Source organism: Corvus moneduloides, chromosome 3 (assembly GCF_009650955.1).
Source record: "Corvus moneduloides isolate bCorMon1 chromosome 3, bCorMon1.pri, whole genome shotgun sequence".
Lineage (NCBI taxonomy): Eukaryota > Metazoa > Chordata > Aves > Passeriformes > Corvidae > Corvus > Corvus moneduloides.
In genome coordinates, this window is record NC_045478.1 from 116,179,919 (window position 1) to 116,196,072 (window position 16,154).

A 16,154-nucleotide genomic window follows, 5' to 3' on the forward strand; every position below is an offset into this window, starting at 1 on the left:
TTTTCTATGACAATTTCCAAACTAAGGCTTTTCCTGAATGGGATTTTATTTGAAAAGAGAGGACAGAAAGTGTCCAACGTGTATTTTCAATTCATTTTTCCCAAATGAAAAGAGCTCTTTTAATAGACTAATTTTTCTTTTTAAAAAGAAAAGTAATTTTGGTGTTCAGAAAAACCCGTAGGGAGAAATTCTAAGTGGAACTCATTGCTGTAATGTAATTGTGACCAAAGCTAGTTTTGAAAGAGAACTTGATTTTATGGAAGAAACTACATTTAATTACTATAACTAATGATAAAAGGAAGTATAATGGAAGGGAAAGAAAACTTGTTTCATGTAAGGACTTAACAATGCATTCGGGGCAAGACCTGATGAGGACAGATTTCCTTGTTTCTTTGTTTGTATGAGGTGTTCTTCACAATCACTTCAGGCCCGGTGTCCTGTCCAGAGGTACGAGAAGACCTGAGAGCTGGAAGTTTCTTCCAGTGAAAGTAACAGAGAAAATACACTTTTGAACATGAAAAAGTATTTCCCCATCCTGATGACTGTGAATAGTGGCAATGTTAGCAGATACTGCACCACGCACATACTCTGTTATTCTGCTTTTGTGTTTTTGTTAGGACAGAAAATTCTTTGCATGACAGTGCTGAAAAAAAGAAAAACAGAAAAAACACCCTAAAGATAGCTTTGGTTTTCTGTGTAAACTTGAGTGTTTTTAAAATGTACCTCTTTCCAGAAATAAAATTATCAAGGAAGAAAAATGTTTGGTGAAGAATAAATCAGTGGAAGTTTTTAATGGTACTCCTCTTATTCACTGAAACACAGCAGCTCATTTTAGGTACATGCAACATGCAGGAGGTGATGCTTGTAGGGAACGCCTATGTCTCACTAAGAGTAAATTCAGGCAGACTGTGCTGTCCAAAGTGACATAGAAGGAGGACATCTCTAAAAATAAGCCTTTCTTAAGGAAGGTGAAAAAAAAATCTGAGTCACATCATCAATAAAGGATTACTAAAGAAAAAAACCTCTGAGACTTAAAAAACAAGCTTATAACTAGACCCCTCCTAGTTAAAGTTACATTGTTTGCCAAGGAAAGATATTGAGGTAAAAGGTGTATCACTACAGAAGAGATAATTTTTTAAGTTCATTTGTCTAATTAGAGGTTTAAGCTGAAAGGACCAGCCATATTCTGGCTTGAAAGGTCAAATGTGAAGCTCTGGAGTAATTAGATTTTAGAAATTAGGCCAAAAGAAGTTCCAAAATTAGAGAGTGTTTTGATCAAAACTTTATCTCTCAAGTAAACCAAAGTTAATTAAATAAAATGTTTCATGACTGATTAGAGTGTACATTTGACCATCAGTTGCATCTCACATTCTGCTACCCACCAGCTGGAAAGCCGAGGAGACTTTTTATAACTTCATTAGAGCTACCTTGTGGAACAATTTAATCATATAAAATCTTATAATGCAGATGCACCAGTACAACAATACCAGCTGCTGGCTTCTGCTTCTGTCATGCTGCTCTCTCCCTGTGCCATACACACTCCTCCATCGCCTGGGGACTGCCTTTGAAGGAGGCTTAGCTGCAAGAGCAAGTGGATTTTTCCTGCCTAATATCCAAAATGCAGAGTTCCTAAAGGAGCAGGAGAAACACAGGGCTTCCTAGGCCCAGATCCTACCGAGGCAAAACCGAGGCAACCTCCTGAGTGAAGTGCTTGTCTGATAATGTAGAGAATATTTGGGGAGGGGGAGAGGGTGGGGAAGAGGTAAGTTAATATTGAGAGGACAATACCGATCCATCTAAATGCTTGAAATGATTCTTTTGACTCTCTTTCTCAAAGAACTGCAAGGCTCTGGCACAGCACTTCCCTCTCTAGCCAAAGAGAGGAAAAACCTTGGCTAAATCAAGCATTTGGATTGTCAGGATGAAATGGCTTAGTGTCATCTTTGTCACTGGCTCCACAGCAAAGCAATGGAAGAAGAATGGGAAGCATTGCAGAAAATGAGGTGACACAGCCCCTCAACATGCAGCACTTCATGCCATGCAGCACCCTTGCATCACACTGGAATGGTACCATTTATCTTTATAACCTTTTGTTTTGCTAGACTGTAATTCATTTCTTTCTTTGTCTGACCTCCAACTCCTCTGTCAGAGGTGGTACAGAGAATATGCAGCAAGAGCAGAGGCAGAGAGAAGTATCAGTTTATGTCTCAGTCTTCATGACTAATCACTGGGTAGCATCTCTTCAGAACTAGCAATGTCAGAAAAGTTCCCATGTGTTCAAGGCTAACTCTGTGCACGTTTGCTCGTCATCTTCAAATTATAATCAGGATGTTAGAACACAACTTTGCAAAGCAAGTGGCAGGGAAGATCAGCAAATACTCCCCAGTGAGGAGAAAACAGAGCTTTGGAAGGGAGGATGTGACTCCCACCAGCTTCTGGCTGATCGGTCACACAGCCTGGGAAGGGACAGAGCCCTTGCAGAGGGACCATGCTGATGGAATCTTTCCCTCACCACTGAGAACAGGAGCAGCCAGGCTGTGTCTCTCCAGTTTCCCTCCAAAAATAACCCTAAAATAATCACCTGCAATGCAGAATGGATGTTGTCCAGATAAAGTCCCCTTGCCATGACTGGAGAAAGGATTATTTTTTCCTTCTGTGAGTAGTCTCACGGAGCAGCGGGGTGCTGAGTGATTCAGCTTTTCTGCACAGCAACAGCAGGACAATGTGCTTCAGTCCTGCCAGGCAGGCATCAAGCTGCCTTCTCCTCCTGTAGGCCCAAGGACTTCTCTGCCACAAGACTCCCTCAGCAATGCCAGAAGTGCAGCCCGTGGTGCCATGGGCAGGCCGTGGCACAGATGGGGTGCAGGCGCTGCGGGCTCTGTGTGCAGCAGCCTCTCCCACGCGTGCGTTCCTAACAGAGTTGATGCTGATGCTTTAAACCTCTCATTTCCTCTTGCTCCCAACTTGGTGCCCTGGTTTTGGTACATCATGGAGGCCTCTGCACAGGGAAAAGCAGGTGTGGGAGTAGCTAACAAGATACTCATTAAGACCAGATTTTGATAGAGATGACAAGCCAAATCACTCCCAGACTTCTGCTTCTCAGTGTTCAGCTTTAAGGATCATTTGATTTACAGCCAGAAAAGTCACCTGCAGTGATACTGCTGGGGAACTAGAGCCTCCAGTCATATTTAGTTTCCATTTCAGCTACTCTGCATTGAATATTCCCCTTGGAAATTCAGAGAGCAACTATACTGTCTGTTACATGTGTTATATAAAGACAATCAGAATGAGGTATTTGGGCACTGACCTGCTTGATTTTATTTTCAGCATTTTCTCCTTCCCACCCCCCCAACATACATTTGTGAAGCATGAAATAAATTCACCCCTCCTGACTCAGTTCTATTCTTTTTCAATGACAAAACACTTGAGGTTGGTAAGTGAACTGTGCTAGGCTGGGTCATGTTTTCAAATGAAGAAAGAAACGCCCCACAACCCTGAAGCAGATTGATATAATTTTGGTTTCATAGCTGACAATCATTTTTCATCATTGTTTCAAGCATGAAGGATTTAGTGGCACAAACCTTTGATGTTCTGTCAAGCAGCTTTGCTTTTCTCCCTGTCAGACAGACTGCAGTCACAAATTACTCCCTGGCAATCCTAGGTGAGGATTATCAAGATTATTAGAAAAAGATGAGGTTTAAAGGTTTATTAGAAGTACCTTTGGATTTCAGCAACACGCGAACATGCAATTGTGTCCTTCACAAAAAGCCTGATTTTCTTATTTTAATATGCTGGGTTTTTTTCTCTCTCACCTGATCTCTTTGGTTGGGCATTTTCACCTCAGATTCCATGTAATCAAACTGTCAGGAGCATCACCTCCTAAGAGAAAGCACTGAAACAAACAAAAAGACCACATTGGCAATCTGCTTGTGAGCTGCAAACACATGCACAGAAGCTGAGCACAGCACATGTCTCTCTGAAAGGACAGTTGTACTGCTCCGAGTGTGCCTCTGCAGGATAAAACTACGTGGCAATACAGAATTAGAATAGAGAGCTCTATTTTTTTTGAAACTCCTGCCTTCACAAAGGAATTCAGGACAATTTTTTTGCCCTGGCTTGAGTTCCATTGGGCTGTCCTGAGTTTTCTTGTGGATACCCATTAAATTAAACAGGTCAAAATGTAACTGTTCTGTCACCACAAGAGTTGGTGCTTAAAAATTCACCTCTTACCCAGTAAAGTCTTTCACCTAAACAATGTGTACTCTTAGCTGTTTTTTTTTGGTTTTTCTGACTTGCAGTTTTACTTCATCAACAGCATCTACAGTTCACTGTATTCTGTATTTTGCTATGACACTGGATTCTGTAGACCCTTGGAGCATTCCCCTAACTGCTACTGCAGTTTCGGGGATGCAGCTCTCAGATCTTTGCTTCATGACTGCAAGAGATTTTTATCATCCAAACGGGCTTTAGCTGTAAGATGGGGATAACAAAACTTCTCCAAGTAATTGATCTGCCCAAGGTTATACAAGGAGTGGAGGTTAAAGAATATCAGCATCTTCCTCAGAGCCTTGGAAATTAATACTACAGATCATTACTAAGGTATTTGAATTTTAGAATGATGCTTAGGCTCTATTGCAAGTATTTGACAGAAAACTGCCCTATTTCAATAATCTCTAACACAGTGTGGGAAGAGCACAGAAGTTTAATGAAGGGATGAGAGAGAAGTAAGAGTAACTAGTAATAAGTCAAAGAAATAGGCTTAGTTGTCTGTGCGAGATTTGCAGATGAGTGTTTCCTGAGTACAGTCATATACAGACAGATAAGTATTGAGATCCTCAAAACTGGGTAATTCACTCCAAATGCCTCAGATTTCATTGCTTACAAGATTTTAAGTGACCTCTTCAAAGATTAGGCAGTGATGAAAGTTCAAATCAAACAAACTTCCCTTTATACCTTAAGAATTCAATGAGACTGTACAAGCACCATTTAAGTGATTAGTTTTTGGTCTGCTAGTACTCTCACTTATTTCTCAGTATTTAATTATCAAATACCTCAATGAACTCCTCAGGATACAGCTACAACTCAAAAATTATTCACTGAAAAGAGCTGTTGAATAACATTTGACACACACAGGAATCCATTTGTAGATAATCCTCTATCAGCAAAATTCATTGACTAAATTATACGTGGTTAATTATTCAGCCATCTCTCACCACACAACTTTCCCCGCTCCCCTCTGACAAATTCCTAAAATGATCAAAATGCTGATCACAGCCCAACAGTTTATGCAGCCTCTCGCCTCTGTCTCCCTTCCAGTTTCTTCCCTCCAGTCCTTTAGTAAGCAAACCTTTCTGGTTCAGCAATTTGGCAAACCAGGGAAATTTTGACTTGCAATTATATAACTGCTGCAAGGCACTCCAGTCAGCAGGAATGCCATCCAGGGGATTCACAGCTGTAAAAATGCAGAAACAGCTGTCCTTCCCGACCATAGGACTTCTATTGGAACTGCAGTCCTCAGTTCTGAATGCTTTGATTTATTGGAGGGAGAAGCAATGTGAAAACACTGCCAGGCTTCTGCAGCCACTGAGATATGAGACTGATCCATTCCTGTACATCACGCTCAGGAAAAGTGCAGGAATCTGGAAGGCTATAAATTAGAAGATCTTGGAGGTGTGGGGTGGGAGGAGGAACCAGAAGGGTAAACTTAGCTTGTGATTAGCTTTAAATCCTGAGAAACATTAAACAAATTCTGGCTGCTTCATGAATTACACCTTGCCTTTCCCAATTGTTCCTTTATTTGTAATTCTCCAGCTCAAGTGCAGACCCACACCCCCCCTTGCTCCTGGCTTGCAGCCACTTGGGCCAGCAGGATCTGCCTGCTCTGTTGTGCTCCATTTCCCACATATCTTCTTTAGAAACCACTTATTAAGATCTTAGACCTGATGTATTTTTAATTCTGCTGTGAAATCCTTACTTAGGGAAGATGCTGCTTTGGCTGACAAGGCCTTCCACCCATCTGTGATTCCCTTCCCTTCCCTTCCCTTCCCTTCCCTTCCCTTCCCTTCCCTTCCCTTCCCTTCCCTTCCCTTCCCTTCCCTTCCCTTCCCTTCCCTTCCCTTCCCTTCCCTTCCCTTCCCTTCCCTTCCCTTCCCTTCCCTTCCCTTCCCTTCCCTTCCCTTCCCTTCCTCCCACTTTTTAAGGGATCTCTTTTAGACTACAGAAATAAACTCTTTTCCCACCCCGTCTGCACAGTGCCTCGTTATACTATTTATATAACAGCTCTCTAGCTATTAAAGGGTAAAACTGCAGCTACAAAATTCATGCTGCACATATTTCTAAACCTGAATTAGCCTTCCCTCGCTTGTGACAGTTTGTATTAAATTCCATGGTCCAAGGCTTCGCTGACCATTCTCAGCCCTGAACCAGACCCATAGCTTACTTCACATCTGATTTCTGGAGTATAAGGTTCTGTATGATATTATGTATCCTATCCTAATCCTGTTTGCAGGTGATCCTCCTCTGCATTGACTGATCACAATTAGCCTGAAAAGGCCTTGCTTTAGCTCCTGTCCTGCACATGAGCATGGGTTCTCTGAAATTCCCTGCACAAATATCACCATTCCTACCTTTGGCTCCCCAGACAAAAGGGACCTTTCCAGCAGAGTACATCAGATAAGCCCTTCTTACTGCAGAGCTGTCCTTTCAAGGCATTTCCTAGGGCTTTTTCCTGGGGCATTTCCTGGGTTGCTGTGGGAGATGACAGGAGAGCCTGCAATTTTGGGAGGGGCGATTGGCTGCAGCCCTTTACTAGTCATCTTGCAGCTCACCCTCTGTAAGGCAGCTCTGTTCCACATGGTAAACAGGCTTATTTATTCTTCTCACATCTCATTACTAATGCTTTCAATGTACCCTAAGTAGACAAGCAACCAGCTTCTGTCCTTGGATACCAGCCCAGTTCTCCTTGACTTCACCAGCATGCACAGACTATCTGAGGAAAGAATTCAGCTCAGTGTAGCATTTACACTGCATCCTGGTTATTAAAACAGCCACCAGCTCCTGTTTCATAAGCAGAGGTACAAATTCCAGGCCATTACATAAAACGACTTTACAGAGCATTTACTTAGCTACACCTACAACTTGCAGACCTCTGCTCACCCTTCGGACGAGGAACAGGGACAGCCCTGCTCCCCTCTCCTGCAGAGGTGCTGCCACAAACCAGGAGAAACACTGCCCATCCCACTCACTGCCTGGGCCCCAGTGGGAACTCGAGCTGAATTCTGTGAGGGATGGGGATTCTGCCCCTCTGCCTCTGCTCTGGTGAGACCCCCACCTGCAGTGCTGTGTCCAGATCTGGGATTCTCACCATAGGAAGGGCATGGAGCTGTTGGAGTGAGTCCAAAGGAGGCCACCAAGTTGATCAGAGGGATGGAGCAGCTCTCCTTGAGGAAAGGCTGAGAGAACTGGGATTGTTCAGCCTCAAGAAGAGGAGGCTCAGGGGTCACCTAATTGTGGACTTCCAGTACCTGAAGGGAGCCTACAAGAAAGATGGAGAGAGACTATTCACTAGAGCATGGAGTAACAGAACAAGAGGGAATGGCTTCCAACTGACAGAGAGTAGATTTAGATTAGATGTTAGGAATAAATTCTTCCCTATGAGGGTGATGAGGCACTGGGGCAGGTTGCCCAGAGAAGCTGTGTCTGCCTCATCCCTGGAAGCATTTGAGGCCAGGCTGGATGGGGCTCTGAGCAACCTGGTCTAGGGGAAGTGTCCCTGTCCACCTTTGGGGGATTGGAACTGGATGATCTTTGAGGTCCCTTTCAACCCAAACCATTCTGTGGTTCTGTGATTCTGTGGCATAGCAGGAAAACCAGTCTGAGATCTTGCAGCTGATCCAACTAACATGAAAAGGTGAGATGGGGTCTTCTTGTAAGACTGTGCTACAGAGCAGAGCAATTTCCAAGCCTTTCTCAGGTGTTCTGTGCCTCATTTCTTCATCTGTAAAAGAGGGCTGATACTTCCCTCACCCACAGGTGATAGGGAGATGAAAGATGCTCAAAGATTAAGTATAGTCCGTAAAAACATGACAAGCTTGATTCAGTATAAGCTGGCAACCACTGTAAGTTTCAAAGGCAATTCCATTCACGGATTTTAGTGCTGTTTCGGAACGTTAATGTCTACTCTGCTACTGCAGTTTGCTCTGCAAACCCACAGCTGTTGAATAGAAGTCATTAGGGGAAGCAGGGAGAAGCCAGAGTTTTTGTAAGGATTGATCAGGAGCAAATTAATTCATATTGGCTATGAATTTTGCATCAGTAGATTTCAGTGCCAATCCAGTTGTAGTAAACAGTTTATATTCCCCCTCTGGCTATTGTTTTGAGCTGTCTTCAGATGCATACTGACCTCCCTAAATTGCTTTATATGCTGTTAACATCTCAGAGCTTTTCTTTGCAGCTGATAACCCAAGGCTGGAACCTTCAGGCTAAAAGCTGACACGGGAGCTCATGGGTACCAGTTCACTGGAGCTGTGCTGATGGATAGCTGAGGGTCTGATTTGTAATTAAAGAGTAAAAAAATTGACTTCCGATAAACAATTCTGGGAAGAAGGTGGAGTCTGCTGTGAATTCAATGGCTCTGGAGTTTCAGACAGCTTTTAAATGTTTTCTGTGCAGGGAAGCAGCCTGTCAGAAGGTGTATGCTTCTGTCCCCTAACCAGTCACAACCCATTGCCCACACAGTTGTGTTAACAGAGCACAATATTCTAGGCTGAATTTAAAAGAAATTAATTCTAGCTAATTTACCTAATCCAGTTACAGCACAGCTCCAGAGAAAATTTCATGAGCAAAGCCAAAGGAGCAGGAGTGTGTGAACATCCCTAAAACTGAGGATTTTCTGGGGAAATGAAGCTACTTCTAGTGGCTTTCCCAGCAACTAGCCCTCGCAGAAATCATCCTCATCTGATACCACCTAAAAGCAAATGATGAGAGCCCATAGCCTAGAAGTCAGTTCTAAAGAAAAAAAAGATAAGGCCTAATGGAGCCCTCCTGACACTCACTGTACACGGCTCCATGTCTGTTGTTAATAGTCAATAAAAAATTTCTTCCAGGAATTCTTTGTGCCACTTCCACTGCCCCTCATACTGCTCATTGGTGGTATGCTGCAGACCTCTTCCTGCCAGAGCTTTAAACAATGCACACAACTGACTCCAACTTAGCTCTGACACTTTTCCTCAAGATTAAATGGGCTACTTGCAGAGACAGACAACTCGGGAACTTCAAAGTTCCCTGCCTCAGTGAACAAGAAACAAATTGCTTCCCCAGTGACTCCTCCCGAGGGAGTAATGCAGGATAAACCTGTGATATTTGCATTAATTCATCTTTAAACATAAAGCAGAATAGATTCTGTGTCTTTAATAAATTTTCACATTATTTAAATGGACCTGTTTTAAAAGCCAATAACATGTTTGCTTTGGGAATATTTTGCACTTATATTTACCTTTTTGCTGGTGGCTCATTATATGGGAAGATCTGTTGAATCTAAGGCAGCTGAAGATTATAAAGATTTTAGAAAGGATTTACATCTGAGGCCCCTTTGATTGTGATTTTCAGCAATGTTACCTTTCCCAGTTCAGTGACATTTATGGGTACTGGGAATCTCTCAGTGACAGCACACCAGAAACCTTGGCTCCTGAGGAGAGCAGGGCTTTGCTGCACCTGTCCTGATTCCTGCTGCGTATAGAGCAGGTTTGATCAGCAGGTACCAAAGCACTGCTGAGGGGCGGGATTTCATCCTCCCCTTTTTGCAGTGAGGGAAATAGGGATATGGAAGAGTGAAGGGAACAGTATTGCCTGAAGGCCAGCAGAAGAAGGGTTAATTTTTTTCTTGTTTGCTCACAACGAACACCACAGATTACAAGGTGCTTACTCATTTTGTCCTCTCCAGTTATGCCAAAGTGCTTTGAGACCATTACTGGGGTATTCCTGCGATACCAAGTCTTGTTTTAGAATTCATTATCCAGCTCCCTACGCTTCCCTCTGCTGCCAGGGGAGCTCTGCAAAGGGAAGGTCCTTCTGTAGAAGGGACCACGTATCACCCCAGAGCACTGTCAGCATCTGAGTTTAACCTGACAGTAAAAGTGAGCTTCAGTAAAATGCTGTCAGTGGCATGACTCAGTTCTGGATAGGAGGGTGGATGTACGCGCCAATCTGTGAGGCCGTGTAAGCTCAGATATCCATCAAAGTGAAGGGAAACCTTTCTGGGGCTCAGCTCCTCTTGAGCCCAAAGAGCTCCCAGGCACTCAGAGCATCGCTGTCCTGAGAAAGCAGAGCTGCTGTGCTGTGTTCATTGCTGGCCCAGCCCACAGCAGCAGTGCAGTGTCACACGGCGTCAGCGGTGACACCCCACCGCCTGAGCAGCTGCATCACTCCCAGCCTTTGTTTTAGCGTCTGATTAGCTGCAAGGAATTAGCTGTCACACAGAAATCACACTGACTCACAATCCACGGCTTGGGAACAGTGTTTGTGCAAAGATTCTCTTAAGGCAGACATGAGGTTCTGCATTTTTTAATAAAGTTCACAACTGAATATTACGAAGTGGCAAGGGAAATCAGTACTTTGGTCACTGGTTAAATACTTTTGAGTTCTTTACTGGCTTTAAGATTTACTGTTTAGCCACTCCAATTCCTATCATGTGCAAATGTTTCCTACATTAACAGGAGAAGAGTGATTTGTGGGCAGTAAATGGGAAACAGGACATCAATTTAACGGGGCCATTTGGGGTTAACACAAAATGACAGAACAGCAGGGAGTAGTTAAAAGCTTCCCTCCCAGCAATCAAAGCCCTGCAATTTTGAGTCTTTTCCTCCAATCAAGTAGCGTATTGATGAGAAACCAGTTCTGATAATGACCTTTGAAAGACCTCATTCTGGCCTTCTGGTGTAAGCCATTTCTCTAACTATGGAGTCTTAACAGGAGCTCAGCAAATGGTTGTCCTCTACACAATCACTCAAGATGCATGACAAATAGTAAGAAACCAAGGGTAAGAGACTTCTTTTCCCTTAACTTGGCTGAAGGTTTTTCCTTTGAAGGCTCCTGATCTCAGCCTGAGTTGCTGGTATTAGAGTGCTGCTTCCTCTCCTGTCTGTCCCAGCTCATCGAAATTATGGATAGACCATCCTTACTAATTCATCAGTCCTCCTGTGACTCAATGCATGAGTTCCTTCCTGTGCTGCATATTTTTAAATCTCATTCTGTAAGGCTGCTCCTAGATCAAGTCACCCTCACATTTCATTCCAAGCTTTATTTTAATTAGTATCACTTTTTTGCCAGTGCTGAAAAGAAACTCTCATTTTTCTTTCAAAGGCAGACATGGAGTGTGGAATGCTAGATTTCCTAGATGGGAAATGGTAGGTATTGGCTCCCAGTGCTGCTAACGTCAGGAGATGTATTTCATTACACAAAAATACACCTTCACCCAGTGACAACAAACCTGCCAGCACAGACTATGCTACTGGAAAATCAGAACAATACAGTAGCTTCCAGCTGGTTTTCCTGACCATTCCACAACCTGCTTTTAGAGCTCCAGTTTTCAGTTGTAAGCCTCTGCCTTTTCCCAGGGCCCCAGAGCCGGTGATACCCATGCTCACTGTGACAGCTCTGCTGGGGAGTTCTGCCTGTAAAATGGGATGAAAAATGACTGCCATGAGCTGGTAGGAACCCCAACTTCTAAATATCTCACGTTGCACTTCAGTGATTTTCAAAGCTCCTAATACCCGCTCAGAAACGCCGTGAAATGCTGACCTGGTATGAACTCCCTCTGTCAGTTCACATTTGTCCAAACCCTCGGCAGGCGTTATGCCAGATCTGGGATCATCCATCCCCTCGCAGCTGGCAGAAGGGTGACACAGAAATCACAGTGCCTGCAGAGGCCATCCTGTGTGCCCCAGCTAATTCACCACAAAAGCAGCATGGTGAGCCTGTGCCCGACTCACACCAGGGCAGTACCAGTGTTTGATAAGGGAACACAGCACCCTGCTACTGCCATCCTGGAAACACAGTGGGGTGCAGGGAAAGCTTCCTCTCCCAGCCATGTCTCGGGGCTCCTGCCCTTTGCCATCTTATTATGAGCCAACAAAGATCCTAGGTAGAGGAGTGAAGGGGAGTGCTCAATAGGACAATTACAGGCTATTCTTTGAGATTATTTTCCTAAACAGGGTCAACCAACATGTTCATCCCCAGGCACTGAGGAGGAAAAACATCTTATGTAGCACATATGGTAAAGAAACTACCAAATGAAGCATGGAGGACAAAGGCAAAAACATGCATGGACTGTATTCTAAGGCAGCAAAACAAATTCTCCCCTTGTAGGGTCTAGGGAAGTCTTGAGCATAATCAACTTTTGCAAATCATTTAAATAGTTGTCATGACTCTATTTTTACCTTCTGTCTGTTGATTTGGCTCCCATGATGCCTGAATAGTGCTCCTGAAGCCACTTTACTGTCTATTGTCTGTGCCTGATGAGAGCTGTTATTTCTGATTAGATACTTTCCCTCTGTATTCCAGATCTCTGCCCTTCATATTCTCCCTCAGCACTGGTGGTGTCTGATGTGAGTACCACTTGTAGCAAGCCCTGGTGGGTAAGAACAAAAGCAAGAACATGTCACACCTTAGCCTAAGGCTGCAACCAAGGGATGGTAATCTCACATCTGGAAATGCCTTTATGTTGTGCTACCCCCTGTTACAGTGCGGATACTGTAACACACATCTATCAAACCAGGAGTCCCATGGAAAGCGAAGTATATATGGACTGATTCTTGATAGATGTTTCAGAGATGTTTATTTCTCCAGCCGCATGGCCGGGGCTCTGCCGAGGAACTGTTCCAGTCACGGGACCAAGGGTCCTTCCCACGCAGGGAACACAAAACAACCAATGGGAACGAGGCTGAGCAGGGGCAGGGAAGCCCCGTGTCTGTGCCCTCAGGGCCCCTCTCCCAGGGCTACATGGCAGGGGAGGGACCCCAACACCTCACCCGTTTTATTTTAATAAAAGGAGAATGAAAACAACTGGATAAACATAACAAGAACAGTTTCAAAACAAAACAAGCCACCCTCCTGAGTCTTTAAATGTCCAAACAGATTCTGTGGAACATCTTAAGGCTGACAGAAGTGAGACAGGACTCTCTGAGCATGCTTTGTGGGGAAACTGAGGCAGGAGAGGGTTTAATTTCTTCCCTCCCCCCTTCATCCCCCACTCGGCATTGGAAAGGGATTTTTGGGGAAACAATTGGCAAAGGCATGGGTTTGTGAGGGAAACCATGGATGAAAAAACGGATTGGGAATACACTGGGGGTAATAGGACATAGGGTAAAAGGGAAAGGTGGGATTAGGAAAGGGAGACTGTAGGGGGGGCTTACAATGGAGATATTGTTTAAAATGACTATGATTTTTTGCATATATACTGCCTTTTACAGGAACACCATCAGGCCCAGTGACCTGTGATGCTTGTAACCCTTTTTTACCTTGTATAATTTTGAATTCCACCACCTCTCCATCTCCCAAGCTTGGGATGCTTTTTCAGGGTTATTCTTTTTAATAGCAGTTCTATGAACGAATATGTCTTGCTGGTTGTCACCCCTTGTTATAAAACCATAATTTTGCTTAACATTATACCATTTTACTATCCTTAAGGTCTTAGTTACTATGATCTTTTTCCGAGTGGCTGCTGTTTTCTGTCTCGCTGTGTCTTTGCTCTCTCTTTCGGTCGCTCCTGTGTTGGAATTGTTGGAGCTGCTCATGCCTGCGCGCTCTTCCCGGGATCGCGTTCGGGGCTGTGTGGGCTGGGCTGGGCCGCGCCGCTCAGTTCTCCGCACGTCGCCTCCTCTGGTTGCAGCTTCGCTGCCAATGCCGGGCGCTGCATCTCGGCCGGGCTGCTGCTCGCAGAGCGCTCGGTGCACGTGGCCTGGGCCGCACGGTCCCTGAGGCAGGCTTCCCTTTGCCAGGACACAGCTGACATTGCTCAACAGTCTCGGTAATTAAATAATATTCACGAAAATATTCTTCCATCGGTATATATTTTGACTCAGAAATTAACTGTGTCCAAACGGCCTTCCAAAACTCCTTGGTAAGAATTAAATCCCAAGAAACATAGAAAAAGTTCTTAAACAACCATGCCGGGAAGTGTTTCAGTTCTTTTTGAGCTTGAATCAAGCTAAAATTTACAAATCGTTGTTCAGGAATCATTTTAAGTTTAAGATAAATGTCCATATGCGGCTCTGAGAGCCAAGAGTCTTCCCACGGTTCCTCCATAGTTTAGATATGGAATAGCAAAGCAAAACCAAGAAGAGGAATCCAAAGTTTCCAGGGTTTACTCACACACATCAGTTGCTTAGGGATCGGGGATCGTTCTGCCCGCATTCTCCACCATTTGTTACAGCGGGGATACTGTAACACGCATATATCAAACCAGGAGCCCCGTGGAAAGGAAATATATATGTGGACAGATTCTTGGTAGGTGTTTCAGAGAGATGTTTATTTCTCCAGCCGCATGGCCGGAGCTCTGCCGAGGAACTGTTCCAGTCACGGGACCAAGGGTCCTTCTGCCCGCGCAGGGAACACAAACCAACCCATGGGAACGAGGCTGAGCAGGGACAGGGAAACCCCGTGTCTGTGCCCTCAGGGCCCCTCTCCCAGGGCTACATGGCAGGGGGGAGGAGACCCCAACAACCCCCATGCTCTGGAAGTTCTGCAGGATTTAGTATTTCTAAGCTAAATACATTTCCATCATTCTTTCATTCATAACAAGTCCCACTACAAAAACAAGCTAGACAAGCCAGGTCTCTGTGAATTTATTTTATCGCCTCACAACTTCCTACAAGCAGGGCATTAAAGAAAGAGATGTTTTCATGTATGTTTTCAAGGTAGATGCGAGCCCTGTCTCCCAACACCTCCCCTGAGCCCACTGGGACTACTGACTCTGGAAAGACAGAAGCATAAATTCGTCTTATACTCACAACTCTTATACCCTACCAAAGAAGTGAATTAATGCTCATTGTCCCTTTTAAGCACAACCAGCATTTCGCTGGAGAAAACTGAAATACATCTGTACCCACAAAAGAATTATCCTGCCTCTCCTGCCATGCTAGGCCAGCGTTCAGCACATCCAGGGCAGCTCGCAAGCAGTGCACTGAAACATTGGGATGTCCCACCCTCCCTCAGCCAGTCTTTCTCCACCAGGTGTTTCCAGTGCCCCCAGTCTCAGCAAAAAGGGAATCTCTGGGCTTTGAGCACATGGAAGCCTCTGGCACAGAGCAAGAACAGGCAGCTCAGGGGAGAGGAGAGCTGGAGAATCTCCCAGAGTAACAAGAAAACAAAATGGGATTCTCGGCTGTGAAAAATCACAATCACATGCCATTCAGCAGCCCAGCCATAACCCTCCATCACCAAGGGTGTTGACATACAGGATCCCAATTCTTTGGCTCAAAAAACCACCTTGCTCAGCACAGCCCTGTGTCTGGGAGCCTCCACCGCTGCCTTCATGCAGGGCATCCCCAGGGCACTTCATGCCTCCAATTCCTCGCAGCTGCTGAACTGTTTGACACGATGCTCAGCATGTTGTTGCTGCCAGCACGAGGCTACACAAGGTGTTTTGCCCTCAGGGAAGTGGAAACTCTTCCTCTCTACACAACCACAGCAGCCCCACTCAGATTCCTCCCCATGCAAGCCCCCGGTTGATGTCAGGCTAAAACCAGCCACGGCTGTTTTTAAAAGGCTGGTGCTCCCCAGGCAGCACTTAACATCCCTGTGAAGCTTTAAAATGAGATCTAGAAAATTGCACTTGCTACTACCTGTTCAAGTGTAAACCCCATTGGACCAGGGTGGAGGGTCCCTCAAGGCCAGCTATGTTATCTTTGTCTATAGAAAACAATTAGACAGCTGATTTTAAAATGCTACAATTAAAGGCTTAATATAAATGCATTTCTGATGCTATCAACAAGCACATAGACTTCAAAAGCTCTTTCAAAATACCAATACCTTCAAGCTAAAAAGCTGGTTTTGTTTTTTCTTCATGGTGAAGGGATTATGGGCAATTTACAGACACTTTCTAATCTTAAAAATACTTTATCTGTGCTATGCATCTTATGTGCTATGAATTTATACAC

At 44.5% G+C, this 16,154-nt stretch overlaps 1 long non-coding RNA gene across 2 annotated transcripts; it reads right to left on the bottom strand.

Annotated features, from left to right (window-relative positions):
* Positions 1–388: 388 nt before the first annotated feature.
* LOC116441594 lies at positions 389–12,748 on the bottom strand. Of its 2 annotated transcripts, none has more exons than XR_004239166.1 (3): positions 12,435–12,748; positions 3,813–3,892; positions 389–476 (listed from the first exon to the last, which is right to left on the bottom strand). It is a non-coding gene; the product is annotated as an uncharacterized LOC116441594 (long non-coding RNA). The 2 variants fall into 2 exon arrangements; XR_004239165.1 differs by lacking the exon at positions 12,435–12,748 and adding an exon at positions 6,627–6,780.
* Between the last annotated feature and the right edge of the window lie 3,406 nt (positions 12,749–16,154).